This window comes from Barbus barbus (genome assembly GCF_936440315.1).
Source record: "Barbus barbus genome assembly, chromosome: 41".
Lineage (NCBI taxonomy): Eukaryota > Metazoa > Chordata > Actinopteri > Cypriniformes > Cyprinidae > Barbus > Barbus barbus.
The window spans coordinates 4,089,059-4,113,975 of NC_136719.1; the positions used below are offsets into that span (position 1 = coordinate 4,089,059).

Sequence of the window (24,917 nt, forward strand, 5' to 3'; positions counted from 1 at the left end):
AAACTCAATTCCTGGAGGGCCACAGCTCTGCACAGTTTAGCTCCAACTCACAGCTGCTTGGAAGTTTCTAGTGATCCTGAAGACCTTGATTAGCTGGATCAGCTGTGTTTGATTAGGGTTGGAGCTAAACTGTGAGGCAGATTGGACCTCCAGGGAAAGACTTGAGGAACCCTCGTCTAAAAAATAAGTTTCCTATATCTCAGTGACGTGTAATAATTAAATGTATAATTAAATACGCTGTAATTAAATTTTTTTATTAACATTTTTTTATAATTAAGATCATTTTTTGCAAAGTAGTATTGTCAGCGTTGTCATGTACGGTCAAATAAACGAAAAAGGATCACATTGAAGTCTGCTGACGTTTCCAGATTTAGATTATTGACGGGACTGTGGGCCAATGAAAAACGTTTTGACATAGAGTGGGGCGGACCGGACGCAATGTGCTCTGGGTTCGGTTGCAGCGGATTATTTACATCCGTTGCTAGGCAGCGAAGCGCCGCATGACGGTAAAACTCTACCAACATAAACATTGAAAAGCTGCTCCTTCAGCGGATTAATATCGTTTGCACTGTTAAATCTAGAAAGCCTTTGTTTTCAGTGTTGTTTCTTTCCTGCCTCGAAAGACTAACAGTCTGCTGTTATTAAGAGATTTACTTAACGTCAGTGCGCTGGAAACATGTTTATAAACCATGTCTGCTGTAGACGATAAGTTACACTCATTCACGATTTTATTACAGTTTATTACAGTCACGAAAGTCTCCGTTTCATCTGTGAAGTCCTGACTTCTAATCTGATATGAATTTGGGAAGATATCTCGTATAAATAATTGAATTCATGGCCACCAAAATGTCAACATCGCCCAGGTAACTTTGTCTTTCTGGGTTGTTTTACCATTTCAAGAATAAAAACGTAAAATGTGATTGTTTTAAGACTGAAGTTTTCTCTCTTATCTTCAGTGATGTACGAGAGAAGATCAGGAAGAAGAGGAGAGAACTGCAGGAGTCTTTAGGAAGAGTCAGAGAGGATAAACAGGTATAAACACTGTACATGATGCACAGTATACTGAACAATGATTGCTGTTTGCTCTGTTTGTTGTTTATCACCTGTTATTTAGGGGATGCACTTTTGGACAGTACACACATACGTTCATATCTGGTGTATTTCACATCTGAAGTTGCTAGACATGTTTGTTATATTAGCCGTTTGTAGCGATACTATGCTCCTTCACTGAACACATTCATGAAGCCGTGTGCTTATCTGCTGTAGGCTTTGGTTCCATCAGACTGGGATCTGTCTAAGGAGAGGGAACACACTGCGGTGGAGGTTGGTCTGTTCTCACCCTTGCAATTTCCTGTACTGCACTAATATATTTCTGCTAGACTTTCCTTCAATAGTGCTTCTGTCCTAATTTTTTAGATCATCCAAATATAAACATTGGGTCGCCAGTCACCCTTGTGTCATCCTGACATTATCTATCCACCCACCCATTCACAAAATGAGATATTAAGGAGAATGTCTATGCTGATCTTAATAGGCTTAGTAACAAAATTTCAACTATTCTTTCAACGCTTTTCTATTGGAATTCAGAACTCTCTTGAACATTCTTCATCATTCTTCTTGCATTCATGCATGGAATTTCCTTAAAAACTGCTTCTGACCAGCCAGAAAAATACTGTATGTTATTTTATCTAACTGGACTGCCATGATTAACAGCGTTTCTCATGCAAACACATGCAAATCACACTCATGCGACATGTTCTGTCATGGTTTCCTCCTTCAGACGGATCCAGATCTACAGGCCGATGAAGACTCATCCTTTGCTGCCAGGCTGAAGTTTCGTGATGCAGCTAGACGTGCAGCCGAAGACAAAAGGGTAAGAATCTGCTGTTTCTTCTGCGAGGATGAGAAGCACCCTCAAAAAGTAATGTAATGGTTATACATTATAAAATGGTACATTCAGAATGTTTGCATTTATTTGCGATCTACACTGGATCTTTGTGTTCTGTATAAATTCTATTTTCCACATTAGGTGAAGTATAAATGGACAGAACTGACAGAATTAATTGAGAAATAATCTAGAAATCCTCTAATCCTGATGTGTGTTTGATTTCTGAGCAGGCTGAGGCTGGTTTGCCCACCGCTGAAGAGGCGTACAACTTCTTCACCTTCAACTTTGACCCAGAGCCTCAACAGGAACCGCGGCGTAAGAAAAGACATTCCAGGAGAAGAGAATCAGGGGAGGAAGATGAAGAGAAGGAAGAAGAAGAAGGGGAGGAAGAGGGTGAATTGGAGAGGGAGCATGAAGGAGAAGAAGAGTCTGAAGCCAGGGTGACTTGAGTTTATATTTTCTCAGGTTCTTAGATTAAAATGAAATGTATATACATTTTTTACAGTAAGGTTCCACTTTTTAATATTAGTTAACTGCATTTGACAGGAACTAACACTGACAAATAAATAAATAAATTAAACCTTAAGTAGTAATACATAATTAAAATCAAATGTTTTATCTGTAAACGTATATTTCATGGAGTTAAGCTAACATGAACTAACAGTGACTATTTGTGTTTTTGTCAACTAAAGTTTACAAAGATTAATAAATACTGCTCATTTTTAGTAATAAAATAATAAATCAATCAACATTTATTTATACAGCCCTTTACAAGGTGAGCCAAAGTGCTTTCTAATAAAAACTAAATAGAGCAATAAAAACAAAAGTATAAGCCAACACCAAAAAATACTATTTTTGCAATAGTATCATATACACAAAAATGTCACAACATTGCTAGATATTAAAAGCCAGTCTAAATAAATAAGTTGCTTTAAAAAGGCCCATGCAGGTCAGTAATGGTGCGCATATCGGGGGGAAGCTTATTCCAGAGTCTGGGCCCAGCCATAGAAAAAGCCGGTCACCCCAATGTTTGTACCGTGACATCGGGACTTCAAGCTAAAATTGATCTGTTGACCTAAGAGCCCTATTTGGCTGACGAAAAGCCATCATCTCAGTTACATAAGGTGGGGCAAGGCCATTGAGAGCTTTAAAAACAAACAATACAATTTTAAACTCAACTCCAAAATAAAATGGAAGCCAGTGGAGCGAATACAGAATTGGGGTGATGTGCTCACGTTTGCGTGTGTTAGTGAAAAGACGGGCCGCAGAATTCTGCACCAGCTGAAGGCAACTGAGGGACGACTGTGAGACACTAACATAAAGTGCATTACAATAATATAATCTTGAACTGATAAAAGCATGAATAGCTTTCTCAAGGTCAGAGCGATTAAAAAATTGTGTCAATTTGTTTATCAAATTTCAGGCTACTATCAAAAGTCACACTGAGATTTCTGACAGTTGGTCTAAGCTTTGAAGTCAGTGCATCAAAGTCAGAAGTTACAGACCCTCCAAATAAAATATATTCAAGTCTTTTCTTCATTTAGGTGAAGGAAATTTTGCTCTAACCATAGTTTAATGTCATGAATGCAATCAATTAGCGACCCAGCTACGTCAGCATTTTTTGGTCTCATAGGCAAATAAATTTGCAAATCATCAGCATAGCATTGAAAAGCTATATTATGCCTGGCTATAATGGACCCGAGAGGCAGCATGTAAAGTGAAAATAAAACGGGCCCGAGAATAGAGCCTTGTGGCACCCCGCAAGAGAGAGGAGTAGTGGAGGAATGCATTAGTTAACATAACTAATCTGAGCTTATTGTAAAGTGTCCATATTTTTGTTACTGGTTGTCATTCATTCTTTCATTCATGATGTAATGTATTCACTGTTTAGGATGAAGATGCTCCTCTGGTCAGAGAAGATGAGGAGGATTTGTTCATCATTGACCAGTCAGCACAGGATTTCCTAGAAGGGAGGAGAGCGGAATATATAGGCTACAGCAGGCGACTGCAGAGGGAGCGAGAGACACTGTTTGTTCCCAGCATGAGGCCAGGTACAGAAACAGAAGCAGCAACACTCATGCAGTTCTTCACCTGAACCTTCATATAGGTCAGATAATCTGTGATTTAAATTTGCCCCACAGTTCCTGCCTCTAGTAAGCTGCCAGAGAATGTGCGTCCCCGTTACCTGAAGGAGGAAGGGTTATATGTGGGGGAGAGGCCACCCGTCTGTCTGACCAATCAGAACATTTTGGAAAACCGAATCCTGAAGCAGGCTGAGGTAATTAAAGAAACTGTTTCAAGAAATCATGATTGGGCAAGAGCAGAAACCTTTATATTATAACTTCTATAAAAATGATACTGTAAAAAACGAATTTGTTTACAAGGTTATTGTCTGTAATGTGAGTGTTTGTGATTTCTGCAGGGAAGGAAGTGGTTTGGAGATGATGGGCGTATTATTGCTCTGCCTGACCCAATCAAAGAGTCCTCGTCCAGACCGCCTCTCTTCCACCTGGAGGATGAGCTGGACCCTGCGCTGCAGACTTTCTACAGAAAGGTCAGAAATTGAATTATACATTATGATAATTAGACAATATTTTGTGTGTTTATGTGCTGGTTTCTTTAGGCCTGTCATAGACAGCTGACTCACCAAATTTTCATATTCTGACAGAAATGATCTTTTCCATGAAAGGTCGATAATTGACACCTTAAATTGATTTCTCTGAACATTCTTTTTTCTGACTTTATTAGAAGTATACATCATCATTTTATGTTGAATTGCTACATTTAAGCAATAAAGTAATTTAGAATAAGTTCAGAATTATTGCACATACTGTTTAATGCAGCTCAGTGGTGGCATGAATGCAATAACAGTTGCGTTAGTAACGCTGTGAGATTCATGTTTTCTACACAAAAAGGTCAGTTTTCAAATAAGAAATTATAAAAAAAAGTTACTTAAAATATTAAACTAACTCAATGAGTCATTAAGTCATTCTTCTTTATGAAAGGATCATTAAATCATTTGTTCAACCGATTTGTTAAAAAATGTGGATTCATTCAGTAACACACTACTGTATAAAATCAGTATCATATTTGCAGTTGTGCTGATATTGTGGCTCTTGGGATGTTGCTTAACTATATCATATGATATAAATATAAAATAAAAACACATACAAGCTGGTATAAAAGCACGTGCAGTGAAACCGGCGTCAGCTTCTAGAATGAACGAGGAACTGGGGTTACATACGTAACCTAAGACGTTCCTCTTCAGGAACTCGAGCTGCGTCAGGAGACGCTTTGGGGAATGAGATACCCACGGCACCAGACTTCCAAATCCCTGCCCTGTGTGTATCCATACGGAGCACAGCTAGGGCAAGAGAACGGAAAAACCTGGAGTGGCTCGTATGTCTAGGCCATAAAACCTGACAAGGTCTATCCCGCAGCGTTGCAGATGTCCTGGACAGAGACACCTGCAAGAAAGGCCTTGGAGGCCGCCACACTCCTCATGGAATGAGCTCTGACTCCCAAGGCGAGGGTAGGTCAGAAGACTCATAGCTGAGTGGCATCCACGAGCCGACTGCCTCAGTGCACCACGGAGGAAACGTGTAACTCGGGGTTGTCTGCCCACTGTCAGTCCACCAAGAGGGGTGTGGTAAGCCGAGATTGCTGCCACATAGACCTTCAAGGTGGAGTGGGCTAACCCTGCGGAGAGTCGAGCCTGCAGGAACTCCAGCACTGTACCAACCGGGCAGTTAACTGGGTCGAGCTGGTGATCTCCGCACCATGAAGTGAAGAGTCCCCACTTCAGGGCTTACAGTCTCCTCGTAGAGGGAGCTCTGGATTAGGGCTGGGCGATAAAACGATAACGATATGCATCGCGATAGACACGTGAACGATATCAATAAAAAATGTGTTCGATAAAACGTTCAATATTTTTTATTCTTCGTCGGAAGAAAACAAAGGTTGCGAAGCAAGTTTGGTTGCATTAACAAAGGCACTCGCTCTCTGGTAACCTAGCAACGTAGGGAGTGACACGCTAACAGCCAATCATGTAACAGTATCATGTTTGGTTGCGCCATATCGTTGTCTCGTGTCTAAGTGCGCACGCGCGGCTGAGAGTGCACGTCTGCAGCCAGACCCTATTGGCTGGTCTGCTGGATTCCTCTTCATAAGCAGAAAATGAGTGCCGCAGCGAGCGAGGAAATTGTAAATAAAAGAGAAAGTCAGCTCTCCAGTATGGCAGTTTTTTGGATATTATAAGTCTGACCGTAGTCAGACCAAATGTCGTCTGCAAATTATGCAAGACCGTCATCCCCGCCAAGACTGGTAATACCACGAACTTGATGTACCACCTTAAAAAAAATATCAATAATTATCGATATCGACCGATATGAAACACTGATATCGTGATACAGTTTTCAGCCATATCGCCCAGCCCTACTCTGGATTGGAGAATGGTCTCAACAACTTCGGTTGAGAAACCGGAAGCTATGAGCTGTGCCCCCTCAGGGGCACGCCCACAGCTTCCATAACTCTGGGCGGGGGTGCACAAGGGTGCCTCCAGCCTGTGACAGGAGATCCCTCCTGACTGGAATCTCCCATGGAGAGCCGTCGAGGAGGGAAATCAGGTCCGAGAACCATACTCGGCCAGAACGGGGCTACTAATAGCAGCCGGCCGGCGCACTCTCTCCAGAACTCCTGGGAGCAGAGCGATCGGGGGAAAGGCGTACAGACGAAGCCTCGGCCACGTCTGTACCATGGCATCCAGCCCCAGCGGAGCTGGATGACGTAGAGAGTACCAGAGGGGACATTGCGCTGACTCTTCAGTGGCGAAGAGGTCCACCTGAGCCTGGCCAAACACTCTCCAGATCTGCTTCACACCTCGGTGTGAAGCATCCATTCCCTGGATAACAGCCCCTGCCTCGACAGGGTGTCTGCTCCCATATTGAGATGCCCAGGGATGTAAACAGCTCTCAGTGAGAGGAGTTTGCCCTGGGCCCACGCAAGGATTTGGTGTGCCAACCTGTACAGGGGGCGCCCGCAGTCCTTGGTGGTTGATGTAACAGACCACCGATGTGTTGTCGGTGCGAACTAACACATGGTGACCTCTCAGGTCTGGGATAAAGTATTTCAGAGCCTGAAACACGGCCAGCATCTCGAGCCTGTTGATGTGCCAGGCGAGATGATGACCTCTCCACCGACCGCTCCCAATCATGACCGCTCCCCAACCGGTGAGGGATACGTCTGTCGCTAGCATTACGCTGCGACAAGGAGCTCCCAACACCAGGCCCTGGGACAAGAACCAAGGTTGTCTCCACATGTCCAAGGCACGTAGGCACCGCCGCGTGACCTTGATCATGCAAAGCGGGTTTCCCCTCGGGGAGAACCCCTTGGTCTTGAGCCACCACTGTAGGGGTCTCATGTACAGCAGGCCAATAGGTAACACGTTGGATGCAGCCGCCATCAGACCCAGCAGTCTCAGAAACTGCTTGACAGTGAGTGACTGGCCTTCTGTCACTCTCCTGACTTCCGTGAGGATCGACTCCGAGCAGGAGACATACGTGCCTGCATCGTGGTCAAATCCCCCACCACACCAAGATAAGTGGTTCTCTGTACTGGAGAAAGAACACTCTTCTTTGCGTTTAGCCTTAACCCCAACACTTTCATGTGGACGAGAACAACATCTCGATGTTGAGCCGCCCTCCGCTCTGACTGAGCGAGAATCAACCAATCGTCGATATAATTGAGTATGTGGGCCGTAGCCGCGGAGCTAACGCGCCGTCCACACACTTTGTGAAAGTGCGGGGTGAGAGTGCTAGGCCGCAAGGAAGTACCCGAACTGGTAAGCTTCGCCCCCAAAAGCAAACCTCAGGAACTTCCTGTGAGAGGGAAGGATGGAGACGTGGAAGTATGCGTCTTTTAGAACGATCGCGACAAACCAGTCCTCGGACCTGATTTGAGACGCGACCTGCCTGAGCGTGAGCATCTTGAACTTCAGTCTGCTGACTGAGTGGTTCAGAGATGCTGCGATCTAAAATGCGACGCAACCCCCCATCCTTCTTTGGAACTATGGAGTACCGGCTGTAGAACCCGGACTCTCTCTCGTGAGGAGGAACCACCTCGATGGCCTTCTTCCTAAAGAGAGCATGTACCTCCTGTTCCATTACCAGAGCCTGCTCGGGGCCCACAAACGTGGAATTCACCCCATTGAATTGAGGCGGACGAGAATCGAACTGGATTCTGTAGCCTCTCTCTACAGTGCGCAGGACCCATCTAGACACATTTGGCAGTCCACGCTGCGAAATAGTCTACTAAGGGAACCAGTCCCTCGAGACTGGCCTCTGGTGTAGTGAGAGCGGCTAGTTCGGTGCCCTGAAGCGGCGCAGCAGCAGGGAACGACCGAACCAGCTGCTCTGGAGCCCCCCGAAGGGGTGACGAGCATCTCAGCTCCGCTACGTTCCCGGGCGGAAGAAACTGAGACGTGCGCTCGCTGGAGACCGCTGCGCCCTGAAGCACCGTAGGTGGCAGGGTTGGCAGAACGATCTCAAGGTTGTCTCCACGTGTCTAAGGCACGTAGGCATCGCCGCGTGACCTTGATCATGCGAAGCAGGTTTCCCCTCAGGGAGAACCCCTTGTTCTTGAGCCACCTCTGTCGTGAGGATTAACTCGATCCGGGCAGGAGACATACGTGCCTGCACCGTGGTCGAATCCCCACCACCCCCAGATAAGTGGTTCTCTGTAATGGAGAAAGCACACTTTCCTTGGGGTTCAGTCTTAACCCCAACACTTTTAGCAAGCGAGACACTCGTAAAAGTGGGGGGTGAGAGTGCTAGGCCGAAGTGAAGTACCCGATAGTGGTAAGCTTTGCCCCTGAAAGCAAACCTCAGGAACTTCCTGTGAGTGGGAAGGATGGAGACATGGAAGTATGCGTCCTTTAGAGCTATGTGTCAAACCAGTCCTCGGACTTGATCTGAGATACTTACCTGAGCATCTTGAACTTCAGTCTGCAGACTGAGCGGTTCAAATGATGCAGATCTAAAATTGAGGCGGACGAGAATCTAACTGGATTCTGTAGCCTCTCTCTACAGTGCGCAGGACCCATCGAGACACATTTGTCAGTAGTTTCCACGCTGCGAAATAGTCTACTAAGGGAACCAGTCTCTCGAGACTGGCCTCTGTTGTAACCGGAGCGGCTAGTTCGGTGCCCTGAAGCGGCGCACCGGCACGGAACGACCAAACTTAACTGCTCTAGAGACCCCTGAAGGAGTGGCGAGCATCCCAGCTCCGCTACGGTACCAGGCGGAAGAGACTGAGATGTACGCTCGCTGGAGACCGCTGCGCCCTGAAGCACCATAGGTGGCAGGGTTGGTAGAACGATTTCCTGAGGGCACTGGGGGAAGATGAGCACCGTACGCTGCGGTGAATCGTGCTCTACCCCAGCGGGGCTACCCTCATAAGCCCTGATCCCACTCACATCAGGGCTTCTTGGCCGAAGACCTCTTCGCCTGCTTGGCTGGGAGGTCCTTGACCGCGCACCCTTCTTACCGCCCCGACCCGCTCCAGCGGGAGAGCTTGCCTATATGAGAAGCCAGTACGCGGCAGGTGCTGCTCTCACCCAGCAGCCCCGTGAGCAAGAGAGCGGTGAGGGAGAAAACCCCGCCCTCATCCAACTCCTTGAGCAGGTCAGTCTGGCATGCCTGCAACACCACCATGGCGTGCAAGGCGGGCTCGGATGTGGAGGCGAGTCTGAAAACCTTCTCTGCGGTTCGACAAGCCACTCCACAAGCTCCTCATATTGGGGTGACAGAGTGGGTGCACATGCTCGACGCTTCCCATGTCAACATCCTTGGAGGAAGACACGAGAAACGCCGACGCCGCTGCCAGAGGGGAAGTAACCGCGAGGAGAGCTTCCGAACTCGAGGAGTGGTCATGGGATCTGACAGGTGAGGATGGAGATAGAGACTCGCTCATCTCCGATCCCTCCATCAGATCCCGCCGCGAACCCCACGAGCGCCGCCTCCGCTCCGCCTATGCGGAAGCGGGCAGCGCCGCGGGGAACGCCAAACACACACACAAAACATCTGCGGGGAGGAACACACAGCTCGTATTGCGCTTCTCCCATAATCCAAGCCTTAAACTGGCTCTTCTTAGCCATAGCTAAAGACAGACAACAGTAAATAAGACTGACAGAAACACAGAGCGCTTGCTGAATGACAAAAAGCTGACGCCGGTTTCACCACACGTGCTTTTATACCAGCTGGTCATTACGTCACCTCGTCCCTCCCATCCTTTGGACAGATTTCATTGGTATTCAGAGCCGGTTATGCTGTAGGCGCTCCCCAAAGCGTCTCCTGACGCAGCTCGAGTTCCTGAAGAGGAACAACTAGTTTTTGCCAGATTAAGTTTTGCAAGGTTTGTGGAATTCAGATGAAACATGACTCAAATTAAATACACTGGTTTTGGAAGACAGTTTTCTGTAATCCCAAGGCACTGGACCTCTAACACTGGTCTGGAGAGGAATAATCAGTTATGTTTTCTTTCCCACAAAAAATTATTCATTTTTTTTTTACTTTAATAATTCATGGAAGACATGGAAATATCTTGTAGGTCAGGAAAACACCACAAAGTCTCAGCAAGTTTTGAAAATGTATGTAGTGAATAGTGTATATATATATATATATATATATATATATATATATATATATATATATATATATATATATATATATAATTACATTTTTTTTAATTCTGCTCAGCTCTAAAACATTTCAGGAATTAGAAATTGCTCTTAAAGGGTGAAATCTCTATGATTTTTGGTTCTTTATGATGTTGAATGCTAAAATGCAATCCTCTAATGTTTACTAGCGCTTTTTGGTGTCATATCCTCCATGCAGCCTGTTTCCAGGCAGTATGAACTGCCAATAATATGTGTGGAGATGAGAGGTGTGAGAACGGAGATGGGATCCAGATGTGTGATGAATGTCACGGATCTGCTGTGAGACAGTTCAGTGAGGTCACATGTGCCTGTCACGCCTCACACGACTCAAAACAGGAGATATGTAATAGACTTTATAATACACACACACATAATAGAACAATAACACACCCATTCAGCCATGTGTGTTTTATAAATCTTAGAGGTACTTGTGTGTAATGAATGCTGCTTGCCAATAAAAGTGAACATTTTGAAAGTACTCACAGACATGTGGAACTAATTGACATTAAGTGCTCTGGTAATGCAACCCACTGAAACATAAAAGAGTGAAAATGAGAAACATCAAGCAGACACTAAGAGCACAAGGCTGATGAACAGTGACAAACTGAAGTATACAGAGTCCTCATGCACAATACACTGCACACAGTACAGGCAAAAAAAGAGTAGTGTTAAATGTATATGCCAAGCTCAATCATTCAACCCTGTTACCTAAAGAAAAAAAGAAAAGTGATTGCAAGGCACTTTCCATGGTACGGCACAACATACAACCTGAAACTATTAAAAAAGCTATTTTTTTTTTGTCAACAAGTGCTCGTATAAATTTAGACACACAGTTTAGAATTTGGAATTGTTATAATTATGTTATTCTAAAATTGCTAAATGCTGCAAACTGTATGTAAGGTTTGTAAACACATGAAATTTTTTTTAGAAAATATTATTATTATTTTTATTTTTTTTGGAATTAAAATAAGCGGTAATTAAAAAAAAAAAAAAAAACATCTGGCCTCAGACTAGTTCACCCCTACTGAGTAAAAGTGAATTTGTGCTAAATCTGCAACCCTGTTACTTTTTCTGGATTTTTAATTAATTAATATTTTTTTTTACTGTTATTGCTAGAAAATAACAGAATCACAAAATCAAACTGTATTTAAACGTCCTACATTTTTCAGTTTAGTAATTTTATGTGCATTTGCCATTTTTTATTAGTTTTATTAGTTATATTAGTTTTATTAATTTTAATACTTCAACTTAAATTTATTTCAGTTCGATCCCAAGGCAACATTTACATTGTTTTAAATGATCATACCTCTAAAGTTTTGTAAAATTAATAGTAATTAGGCTTGACGCTACATTAAATTGTTATCTCCTGTAGCCATACAGTTCAAATTTAATGGCACTAGTTAAGCATATTTGCTACTACATTAAAGATGGATTGAACAGTGTAGTGCAGGTAGATGTAGTGTCTATCAGAGCAGTATAAGTTCCTTTGTTATGGAAGATTGTAGAGATGCAGGTGTTGAATCCTTCAGATGCCGCTCAGTAGTCGCATTGCACAGGTTTTGTGTTGTGGATGTCGGACAGCAAAATCACACTCCGCTGGAGCTAGATCTTGCAGACTAGTAACTTCAGGATAAGTATTAAGGGGCTAGGAAGTGATGATAAAAATACAATTATTAGCATAGATGCCATTCAGTTATTTTAACACAGAGTTGTGTGATAAATAGCAATTAAAGCAGTGGGATAAATGTAAATTCCTAAAAGTTTGTCCTAAAAGCTTCCTTTATTCACTGATCCTTTGTTGAAAAAATAACAAAAGATCTATCTTTGAAGTGTTATTTTGTACGCTATTTCTGAAAACGTATAGTGCATAATAACTGAATGTTTGCATAATGACATGGTGTTTCCACTGTTGTCTGCTCTTTCCCAGGCTCTGAAGACCAAGCATGTGAACCTCTACATAGCTGGAATGGGCAACCCCCAGGCAGACTACCAGCTGGATGTAGATATATCCGGCCTCATCTTCTCCCATCATCCTCTCTTCAGCCGTGAACACGTGCTGGCAGCCCGTCTGGCCCAGCTGTACGATCAGCACCTGACCAGACAGCACAAGAACCTCACATGACTCCTGACTGATAAGGTAACCCAGAAGTGTGCCAACAAAACCAAGCTTCCTGTGCTCAACCTCCTGTTCTTCAGACTCATCCTGAATGTGCGTGTGTGTGTAATTGAACAGCTTGAGGAACGCAATTCATAATATGCTAGAGCTACACAGAGGAGAGGCTCTGAGTCAGGTGACCCAGCAGAGGATAGCAGAGTACAAACAGGAAGTGAGGTAAGAAATTTATGATCGTGGTTTCATCACGTTTAAATTGATTCTTGGTCTCTTCCTGTATCGTCAGACACACTCGTCAGTTGCGTGATGTGGAGCAGGAGAAGGACAGAGCTCTCCTCAAAAGCATCATTAGAGTGTGGAAGGAGCTCAAAGCTCTGAGAGACTTCCAAAGATTCACCAACACGCCCTTCAAACTCTTCATCAGGAGGTACAGCTTCTTTCAAATGAGTTGGACTCTGTGTTTGTGCTTCGTTTCATTAAACGAGTGACGTCTGGAGGGAGAAGGTGGACCGAGAGCAAGACGAGCAGGAGTTTGAGAATGGCATCATAGCGGAGGTGTCAGAGCTGCAGGAGGAGTCAGAGGAAGATGAGCGAATACAGAAGACAGCATGAGGAATGGAAATCCTGGAAGAGAAAACAGGTACTACTACACATGGGATGCAACTACTGTTTTTGCAGACATAATCTTGAAACCAGACTGAGATGTTCTCAACATGTTTCTGATTCCTTCAGAAAGCTTTGAAGAAAAAGCAGAAAAAGAAAATGCAGCAGGAGGAGGAAGAGGAGGATGAAGAAAGTGAGGAAGAGCTGGTCGAGGAGCCAGAGAAGCCGGAACCTCCAGAGAAACCAGACATGGGCGACCTGGAAGAGCAGGTGCGGGACAAGGCAGCCAGGATCTGCAGGAAACCTGGAGAACCGGTTTTGATTTCAGAACTTACCATCTCTGGGTCCGTCACCCCCAATGAGCAGTGCCCACGGTGAATAACACACGCACACACACACACACACACACACATGTTGGTTTTTATGGTTTATGGGGACTCTCCGTAGGCGTAATGGTTTTTATACTATACAAACCCTATTTTCTATCGCCCTACACCAACCTTACACCTAAACCTACCCCTTACAGGAAACTTTGTGCATTTTTAGATTTTCAAAAAAACTCATTCTGACTTATTTATAAGCCTTTTAAATATGGGGACATTGAAAATGTCCTCATAAATTACCTTCTCGTTTTAATACTTATGTCATACCCATGTCATTATACAAATTTGTGTCCTCATAAACGTGTATACACACACACACACACACACACACTGATACACTTACCTCAGACCTTCAGGTAGTGACTGTTTTTAAAAAGTTAAATAACTAAGTGTTTGCTAAGGTAAGCATTACTGGCTACATTCACACTGTCAGTTTTTGGAATTGACAGCCGCATTTTCTTTACAGGTGTGAGTCTCGAAATGTCTCGTTCACACAGCAGCTTACAGTTGTGTTTGGAATACTGTCTGTATGAACGTGCAATGGGAGTCAAGCCCGTATTCCTTACCAGTAACCATAGCGACAGTTACCAAAGTAAAATCAAAGATGGCGCCGTCCATAGAACTGAAAGTCTTATCACTTTCTGACACGACAAGAGTCCAATCGAGCCGCGAGTTCACACTGTAATTTACCGACACCACACATGAAGACACATAACACACAGTAGACGCGCGTTTGTGCGGCAGAGCGTCTCTCTCGCGCGGTGTATGACGTGACGGACAACTAGTTGTTCAGTCCTGTTCCGTTCACACAGAGCGTGTGTTCTGACAATGCGGTTGTGAGTCCTGAAAATGTACGGGTGTGAGTTCGGTTAAAGAATGCGGTTGTCACACCCGTAAATAACCGAACTGTGTGTGAACGTAACTGTATTAAGGGCTCAAATACAGGACTGACGACCGTATTCTGCTGCTGTGTGAACGTCGCCACTATTACTTTTGCTCATATTTAAGATAAGTGATTTGAACTTGATCCTTAAACTTTAGTATTAAACTTAAATCTGGCATAACTTGTCCCACACTGTTTGTCCTATTGATATGCATGAACCTTGTGGACAATAAATTGGGTAAAAAAAAATATCAACCATATATCAATGCCCTGGCAACCACCTGCAGTATTTCATCAATCTCTTAGCAATGCCATATGTCTTAAACTGCTCAAACAGATTTTAAAACACCATGCATTAGGCTATATTTACATGCTGACTTGCCGATCACACACTACCAGACTTTCAGGTCTGAACACAACAAACTCACGTAGAAACGTGTGCCTCACTAGAAGATGTATGACAAATTAATTGTTTGATATTCTCCTACTAGTCCGAATCATAATCTGAAGCTAAAAAATCAGTCTTTGTCCATCATACACTACACAATCTGTCAGCTCTGATTGCCCAATCTTATTGCAGACTCGCTCTGACTTTCGGCAGCTAGCGTCAACACATCCAGGCTGCAGATAGAGGCAAAAGTGGTTTATTCCAGCCTTTAGAAACTTTCTTGAATGCCCTAGCCATTACCCAGAAGACCCTTGCAATAGCATAGCATCTGCTGGTTACTGTTGAACCACTGATGTCACATGGACAATTTTAACAATGTCCTTGCTACGTTTCTGGGTTTGGGAACATTTCAGTTGCGTTGCTGTCTATGCAGGGTCAGAAAGCTCTCGGATTTCATCATAAATATCTTAATTTGTGTTCCGAAGATGAACGAAGGTCTTACGGGTTTGGAAGGGCATGAGGGTCAGTAATTAATTACAGAATTTTCATTTTTGGGTGAACTAACCCTTTAAGGCAATGACAGACCAAGCCGATGGTCAGCTGTCATCCAATGTCTGACCGTTGTTGAGTGTCTGTCGGCTTACTTTTTGTGGTGTGTTTTGTAACTTCTTGGTGGCTTTTTGGCTGATCGAGCATATTGAATCACATTGGAGTCACTGGTGAGAGAGACAAGCCCCTTGTCCCAATACCCACACTTGCGGTCTTTACACTTGACCTGTATTTGGCCCAAGTGTTCAAGTGAGAATGAAGACCACAAGTGTGTATACAACTTTTCATTACCTGATGGGACATTTATAGTTTTGTAAAAATGCAAGTGTTTACATAGCTTTTATTTTTATTTTAAATACTTAGGATTTTGCATTTTAAAATCAACTTCTAAATGTCTGTTCAGTGGCTGAGGTGTGTGTGCCAGTTCCAGAATCTTCCGTCCTGACCGGCAGTGCACCGTTTGAGGAGATGGAGTTTAGCAGCGACCAAAGAGTCACGTTCACCCATGAGGGGGTCGGCAGTGGTAAACACCTCTTTAAACCTTCCTAAACAGGTTGTTTTGTGCGTCACAGTCATGAGTCATGAAGTGAAAGGATGCAGGTTGTTTTATATCTTGTTTGTGGTAGGTGTTCCGTTCTCTTTCGAGGCCGATGGCACTAACACGCAAACCCTGTTTGACGTCAGGGAAGCTCTCCTGCTGCGTGTCATGGGCTTTAGGGGAAGATGATTTCCCCCTCGCTCCCCCGTTCAGTCAGCCTGGAAGGGGTATGTACAGGTCAGAGAGCCAAATTGAGATCTAGCCCTCCATTAGCGCATTATTTTCGGTTATACTGGATAAGATGTGCTGTTTTCTCTCTCTTCAGTGGTCTCAGGCAGATGGACGCTATAACATGTATTGGAGCATCTGGACTGAACGACATGACGAACTTGGGGAAGTGGGCGGCTGAGTGTCGCCTCGACCCCAATGACCCCAACAATACTTCTATAATGCAACTAATTTCGGTACATTTCTCAGAATTCTCTATACAGCTCTTTACCAGAAAAATGTCATTAAGTGATAATGTACCTCCATAAAAATAGTTTTCCATTGTTTAATTTAAAGTCTTCACATCACCAAACTACACTGCGCCTCTAGCATGTCTAGAAAGGCATCTGGCAAAGCTTGAAGATTCTTTTCAACGTTTAGTTAAGCTGCAGTCCGTGAGTTTTGCCTCTTTGTCGCCATCTCTGTTTGAAAACCTGCAATTGCAATTATTTGCACAATTATCTTCATTACATGGGTTGCGCACTGGCGCGGCTCCAGAACGGATTAATCTCATGTTTTGAGGTGTATGTGTGGCTGTCAGTCACTGCACTGGTGTGGATACTGTGCTTAGGAATCACAGATTCTAGTCTATGTCTTGGAAGTATGAACGAAATAAGAATTTTAACCGTATATTGTCATCTGAACAAGTAAGTAACAAATCTGCCATGTTTGTTCTGACCAGCTGAGGAAAAAAGCATTAAAATAAATTGCGCTAACAATGGTGATTTAAATCTAATGATCGATTAGCTCATATCACATCAAACTGCAAATTATTATTATTGTTATACTTTGTTCTCAAATTGTTAATGTTAACAACATCAGTATTGTGTGATTATGTGTATGTAGTGTATATTAGCGTGTAGATTTCAATTTCTGTACAGTCTAATCTCTAATTGTCATACCATTCGAATGTCATATTAAGAAATTCTTTTAACATGCTTGAATTTCCCGCGAATTCCTACCAGTACCACTCAAATTTGAAAACATTATTATAAGCTAACCGCTGTGAATTGGGTTAAAGTAAGGTGATAGTTTTGAACACTGGCTGGTTATGTACTTGCTCAAATATTGATTATGGATCATTTTTAACCAAAATAAGTTACGAACTGTAGCTTTAAATAACTGAAATAAGCAGTTTAGTCATTATAAATAAAAGTATTTGACTGCTCAACACCACAGTAGAGAAAACCAATAAGAGTCTAGTATTCAGGAGTGCTGTCATTGGTTTTGATGTCACCAATGCTCACCAAGGCTGCATTTATTTGATCAAAATACAGTAATAAACAGATTTTGAAATCACAATTTCAAATAAGTGTTCTCTATTTCTATTTGAATATATTGTAAAATGTAATTTATTTCTGTGATGCAGCGCTGAATTTTCAGCATCATTACTCCAGTCTTCAGTGTCACATGATCCTTCAGAAATCACTCTAATATACTGCTCAAGAAACATTTCTGATTATTAATATCAATGCTAAATAAAAGTATTCATTCATGTTAAACAAAAGTTACTGACCCTAAATATCTTCTGTTTTGTTGTCTTTGTTTTAATGATATAAGAGCAGCGTGCAGTTATGTGAGTTATGATAAATGTGGTATGTATGGCCTGCAGCAAAGGGCCCTTAAAATCAAATTCCCTCTCAAATTCTCTGTTTGTCTCTCTGTCTCAGGTGCGGGAGTCAGTTATTAATCGTTTCCTCATAGCGAAGCGTCATTTCATCCTGTCCGATGTGGTTTCTGAGGACGAGGTTCCCAACATCGGGTAAACCGCTCTATTGTTGAGCTAATTCACTACTGCTGACTTTAAATACAGGCTTTCTGAATCTTTAACAGTCCACCCACTTCTAGACACATGCTGACTTTTTGTTTGAAGCTAAATCCAGTTCATGTACTGCAGTTCATTACATTTGATTATGGTTCTATAGATGATTAGCATGTTTGATTGCAGTTTATGCCATCAGCAGTCTTTAATGACTGGATTGTGCACAGACTGCAGAGAAGGAAAGGTTTTGTCTAATCTTGAGTCAGTATGAAGTGATGTTTATTTGACAGTTCCTGTCTTTTATTAATCTTTTTTTTCTCCTGTATGTTTGTATATTCAGTGTTCCAGGTGCTGGGTATGTTCTGAGGATTTTCTGTTCTGTTTTCAGTCTCCCGTATTCCTTTATTTTTCTTGTGTTCCTCCTCTCAGTTCTGCATGTTCATGAGGTGCCATTCTCTGTAGAGTTAGTCAGTGTAAAGTGTGTGTGTGTTAATGTGGAGATCACACACTCAGAGAGTGTTTGTGTGTTTGATTTCCTGTTGAGTACTGATAGTGAATGTTTAGAGCAATTATGTATTTATTTACACACTCTCATGTTATTCCAAACCCATACAACTTCCTTTCCTTTGTGGAAGACTAAAGGAGACGTTTAACTGATTGTTCATGCTGCTCTTTTCCATGCAATTCAATTATACATTGACCAGGGACTGTCAAACCCCAAATGGAACAAAACTATTCGAAAACATTATAAAATCATTAAAATTGTGTAAGGAACAGACTGAAAGATAATCTCCTCCACTTTAGCTTTCACGGCCATAGTGATATTCAGAGCAACAGCGTGATCATGTGTATGGATTTTATGCAGCAGTTCAGTAAACACAAACTTGAATATTGAGTAACTTGCATTTTAAGCACAATATTGCCAGAATTACAAAAGTAATTCCAAACAAATTTAGAGCAGTCAGTGGTGACTCATTCCTGAATGAATCAGTTTTTTCAAACAAATAAGTGCACGATTCAATGACTCACTTATAAAAATAGTGGGTCTCATTAATCAATAAATATGTAGATTGTTTATATTTACACACACAGGAAAACTTATCATAAAAGAATTTGCCCCAGGCTAGTAATTTGCATAAAACACACATATTTGCATAAACATCTCCATGTAAGGGCTTTCCACAACCTCTCTCTTATAGCCTTTTGATACTCTCAGTACGTAAATTGATCAATCATTTGTTCATGAAAATGGTCATACTCAGATGGCACACACACATTGGTGCATATGCACAGTTAGTGAATGAGACCCAGGCACTTCCAGAATGAATACGTTTTTTGAATGAATTGGTTGAGTGAATGATTCAGTTGACTCACTCATAAAGAGTCCCCATCTACTGGCATAATGAAGTCACCTAAAGAAGGAGTCACTGATGAATCTCCATCACTAATGTACTGACTGGCTGTCCATCAGAAACGTGTTCAACATCAACATCTGTTAATAGATATGTGTTTTGCGTTCAGGACAGAAATAGAGACTTTAAACAAATGCACTGTATGTGAGGCTGATGAAGTCCTGTCTCAATGTCTATTGTTGATGTGGAACATTAACTCCGATCCCTCACTAATACCGCAGTGTGTTATGGGATATCTCCACTGACTCTCCGCTGGCACTCTTTCAGGGTGTTAGGCTGGAACCTGTTCAAACTGGCCAAGCCCAAACGGCCCCTGAAGCCTTGCAGGAAGGAGAGGAAGAAGGTGACGGCTCAGAACCTCTCAGATGGAGACATCAAACTTCTGGTCAACATCATCAGAGGATATGATATCCCCGTCTGCAGACCTAACGCCAGGTACCTGTATCTACACTTCCAGAGAAGTTGACCAATAAGAAGACACTAAACGATCACATTATTTGTTGTATTTTCAGCAAACCCTGTCTGGGCGTTTATTCACAGAGTTGTTTACAGCTCATGTGTCGTCCCAGACACCACAACAGGGCAGTGAATGGCCCTTTGGACAGGTAACAGCACGACTGCACCAGACCTGAACCTTTATCTGAATATTATTTGACTGTAACTGTATGTATTCATGTACTGTGTGTGTACTGTAGCCTCTGATCAGGCCGTTTGTGGAGGTGTCTTTCCAGCGTTCAGTGCTGCAGACATCTACTGCTGAGGGTCCAAACCCCTGCTGGAACGAGGAGATTGTTCTGCCATTCAGGTCAGACTAAAACCTACAGCACTGACATGAAAAGCCAGTATAACTTCATAAACTCTACATCCCTATAGCTCTGTTCCTGAACCGAGTGAACTGTCTTGCTGTCTACTGCTTACACAGGCAGCTGTCTTCAAAGGCAGCCACCAAACTGAAACAGAACCTCATAAGTGGCTCATATGAAATACTCTACATAGGCAGGGACTCCGAGTTAAACTAATGGCACTCTTATCCACCTTATTCTTCACTTAAAAATGGGCGGGGCCATTTGTACATTTTATGGGTCTTGCTTCCGGTCTCATTTGCTTCCAGCTATTTTTAGCTGTACAAAACCACTCGGTTTGCTGCTTGGTACTGCAAATTGGGGGTTTACCATATTATTTTAGTGTATTATCTTAATTATGAACAAACTGGTTTGTAATGCAAGCAGTTTTACCATTTACTGCACGTTGTTATTCTTGTTATTTTCCTATAGTGGCTAATGAACTGGAAGTCTCACCCATAGGCTTACTTCCGAGTTTAGGAATAAGGTGGATAAGCAAAAAAAGCATACATAGGTAAATGGGGGTAATTTTTTTCTTTATTATACTCCAGTATTGAATGATGCATCAATATTTTAAAATATTTTATCTCAGTGCTCCAAACGGAGACTACAGCTCCACCAGTCTGCAGTCGGTCAGAGATGAGGTCTTCATCAACATCTTCGATGAGGTCCTCTATGATGTGGTGGAGGTGAGAAACATTCTGATGTGCTTATGGATCGTTCCCAGAGTCATTTTAATGTTGACCTGTCTGTCTGAACTCCGTCAGGATGAGCGGGAGAGAGGGAACACTATTCATACCCGTATAGAGCGGCACTGTCTCGGCTCCATCAAGATTCCCTTCAGCACCATCTACCTGCAGTCTCGGGCAAGACGCCAAACACTTCATACAGAGCACATGACAGTTTCTACTTTGTGTATAATGGAAATATGCTCTAAAATAATCCTGCTCCCCTCTGATAGGTTGACGGAATATATCTCTTTTAAATTTGATTTTCTAGTGTGTTTTTTATTTTTTTAATCAGTAAAGCTGAAAATATTCAGGTTTGATTGATTGTGATCTATTATATGATCTGTATTATGTTTAGATTGATGGGACGTTTAAGGTGTCCACTCCTCCAGTGCTGCTGGGATACAGTAAGGAGCGCAGTGTGGGCAGTGAAGGTGGATATGACGCCGTCCGCAGCCTGAGTAAAGGAACCTTCCTCAGCCTCTTCATCTCTATTGAACCCCAGCTGGTTCCTGGAGACACCATCAGAGAAAAGGTACAGCAGAAAAATCTATTTCATTATCAAGTGTTTTGTGATGACAAAAAAATATTTTTTATAGTGCTGTTAAATGATTAATCGCGATTGATCATATCCAAAATAAAAGTTTTTGTTTACATATTATGTGTGTCTGTGTGTGTACTGTGTATATTAATTATGTATATATAAACACACACACAAACACACGTGCATGTATATATTTAAAAAAAATTTTACATTTATATATTACATATATTTATAAATAATATAAATTATATGAATATAAATATATACATGTAAATATTTCCAAAATATATGCTGTATGTGTGTGTATTTTCTGCAAAAATATGAATTAGCACAACTGTTTTCAACATTACTGTTTTTACTGTATTTTTGATTAAATAAATGTAGCCTGGTTAAGCATAAAATACTTTTTCAGATATATTGAAAAAAATCATAATTTTTCCAAAGCAGTCATTTATTTGTTTCTGGCATTTATTTTATGTGATGTGATAAAAGGCAATATTGTATAGTAATTTTATTGGTTTTTATTTTTGTATCTGTCTGTGTGTCTCAGGTGTGGTTTAATATCCAGCCTTACGCTGCACCTGTGAGAATGGGTTGACGTCTCTAAGCCAAATCTCTGGAAACCGTTTTTCTCGCGCTCGTTCCCTGATCCCGGCCTCTCAAGTGTGCAGGTGAGAATGGCTCCACCAATGACAGGCCTTCATTTAGCAGGTCACCCTTTAACTGAACCCAGCTGAAGAATCCCAATGATTCTGATGGATCTTAAAATCACTTTCTGAAGTAACGTCTATTCTGCAGCCGTTTCTCGCAATTCTGGGCCAAACTGTGGAGTCAGAATTGATTTTGAGTCATGTTTTTCAGCCGGAGGTCCTGGTTTACAGACACACGGACAGAGCAGCTGCTGTTGAGTTACAAGACAGGTTAGTTTTAATCAAACGCACACCAGTCATTTAGCTACACATATCTGATGAAATGAGATTGAGCTTCTGTGCCCCTGTGCTGTAGGATAGAGAAGGTTTTGAGGGAGAAGATCATGGAATGGCGTCCGCGTCACCCCACGCGCTGGAACCGCTACTGCATCTCTACATTACGTCAGTTCCTGCCAAAATTAGAGCTGAGCGGAGGGCGAGAGGTGGCTGAAGAACATTGCCTCGAGCTGCAAAGCCTTCTGGGAGAATACAGGGTGAGTTTTCTGCTAGAAATCACACTTTACACAGGCTAATAGCCTTAAGGCCGTTTCACACTGAGCGAGGTGAAAAAGCGGGACGAATCGCCGATGAACATAACTTTCACACCGAGAACGAAACGATTAATCGCATAATTCACACCTGCACACTAGGTGGCGCTGACCAGCAATGTATTTTTCCTATGTATCAAAACACATACAGAAAATATATCGTCATAATCATGTCTGTTTGCTTTCATATTTCATGTGTAGAAATTTCACTTGATTTTTTTTTTTTTTTTTTATACGGAAGATCTAGAGAGTAAATGCGCTCTGACTCATAATACTCGCACACGTGGAAGAAAACGGACACTTCAGATCACGTAATTCAATGGAGAATTAATATAAATGATATTAAGAACATGTGAGAATAAATCTGTTCTCAGATACCAAAGATAACAAGAGCTCTGCTTCCACTCTCTTCTCTCTCACAATCACTCGGAATACTCTTCTTCGATGTTTGTTTACACTAGTTCTCCAAACGCCGCCACCACTCTTGCCTTTCTGTGCAACAGCAGCTGCTCCGGTCACGTGATCTAAGCTCAAATCTGATTGGATGGCCCATTTCATCGTGGAGCTATGGGGGGAAAAAAACGACACACAGGACGGAAAAAAGATCTTTGCTTTTCCGCGCTGCGAATGATTGCTGGTGTGAATAGCCCCTCACTGTAAAAAGTTGACCTAACTCAAAAAAAAAATAAGGCAACCTATCACAATCAACTTTTTAAGTTAACTCAACTAGCAACCGACAACCTAAAAACTTTAATCTAATGCAACCAAAGACGTTTTAGCATTTAGCAATGCTCATCTTTTTTAACAATCCTCTTTCCTTTAGATTTATGTTTATTTTCAAAGCCTTAAATTGTTTGTTCAGATAAGTTGGGAGAACATTTGGATATGTTGTGCACACATACTAATAGTTAGTACTAAGTAAGGTAAACGAAACCTTTGCTAGCGACATGTTTAGAGTATTTTTGTTAAGTTCACACAAAAAATTAAACCGACTTCTACTAAAAATTCTTTGTTCAGGCTACTTTTTACGTTGGTTAGTAGAAATTTTCGAAAGTTGGATTTTTTACAGTGCATAGGGGTCTATTGTTTTGATTCAAAAGCGCCATCTCGCCGAACATTCGCACCAAATTTCACGTTCAGTGTGAAAAGCCCTTTACATGCAGCATAAATATCAGCTAATATAGCTGTTTACAGGTCAGCATGAGGGCCAGACATGCTCAGTTGGATGGTAAAGAATGATTTAGCCAATTTCCGAGCATCTTTGTGTTGTTGCAATGTCAGTAGTGGGAAGTCGTGGCCTAATGGTTAGAGAGTCGGACTTGTAATCCAAAGGTTGCGGGTTCGAGTCCCCGGCCGGCAGGAATTGTAGGTGGGGGAATGTACAGCGCTCTTTCCACCCTCAATACCATACTTGAGCAAGGCACCGAACCCCCAACTGCTCCCCGGGCGCCGCAGCATAAATGGCTGCCCACTGCTCCGGGTGTGTGTTCATGGTGTGTGTGTGTGTGTGTGTGTGTGTTCACTGCTGTGTGTGTGTGTTCACTGCTGTGTGTGTGCACGTTGGATGGGTTAAATGCAGAGCACGAATTCCGAGTATGGGTCACCGTACTTGGCTGAATGTCACTTCACTTCATATGTAATTGAACAATGTGTGCTCTTTTTCAATGTTATCTGCATCCAGATCTTATGTTAAAACTACAGATTGTACTTCCAGCTGGAAGTCAGATTGAGCCCAGTGCAGTATAGTTTTCCAAAGGGAAACTCTGTAGCCCTTGTTCTCTTGTAATGTAGCACAGATATAAAAAAAAGCCTTTTTACTGCATAGGCGGCCAAGTTTTATTGTCAGCAGTGAATCACCCCTATAATGTTGTTTTCTCACTGATCGGTTTCAGATATCTGGGTTTCCCCTGCACCTTCCTTTCTCAGAGATTCGGCCAATTATTGAAGCCGTTCACAGCACAGGGGTTCATAAGGTCGAAGCCCCAAATGTAGAGTTTGCCCTGGCCGTCTACGTGCACCCGTACCTCCGTTTGGGTCTACATCGCCTCCCTGGTCAGTGCACACTAG

General features: G+C 42.5%; 1 pseudogene across 1 annotated transcript; it reads left to right on the top strand.

The window, feature by feature from the left end:
* The first annotated feature begins 834 nt into the window (after positions 1-834).
* Positions 835-24,917, top strand: LOC306860487 (coiled-coil and C2 domain-containing protein 2A-like; annotated as a pseudogene). Its single transcript has 28 exons — positions 835-863; positions 957-1,032; positions 1,267-1,323; positions 1,781-1,873; positions 2,119-2,328; positions 3,780-3,939; positions 4,030-4,166; positions 4,311-4,442; positions 12,529-12,814; positions 12,864-12,933; positions 13,001-13,141; positions 13,200-13,354; positions 13,447-13,691; positions 14,150-14,166; positions 15,924-16,043; positions 16,147-16,295; positions 16,384-16,522; positions 17,996-18,087; positions 19,767-19,934; positions 20,012-20,104; positions 20,195-20,304; positions 20,934-21,030; positions 21,109-21,207; positions 21,428-21,604; positions 22,164-22,196; positions 22,475-22,533; positions 22,619-22,796; positions 24,743-24,917. The product of its transcript is annotated as a coiled-coil and C2 domain-containing protein 2A-like (transcript).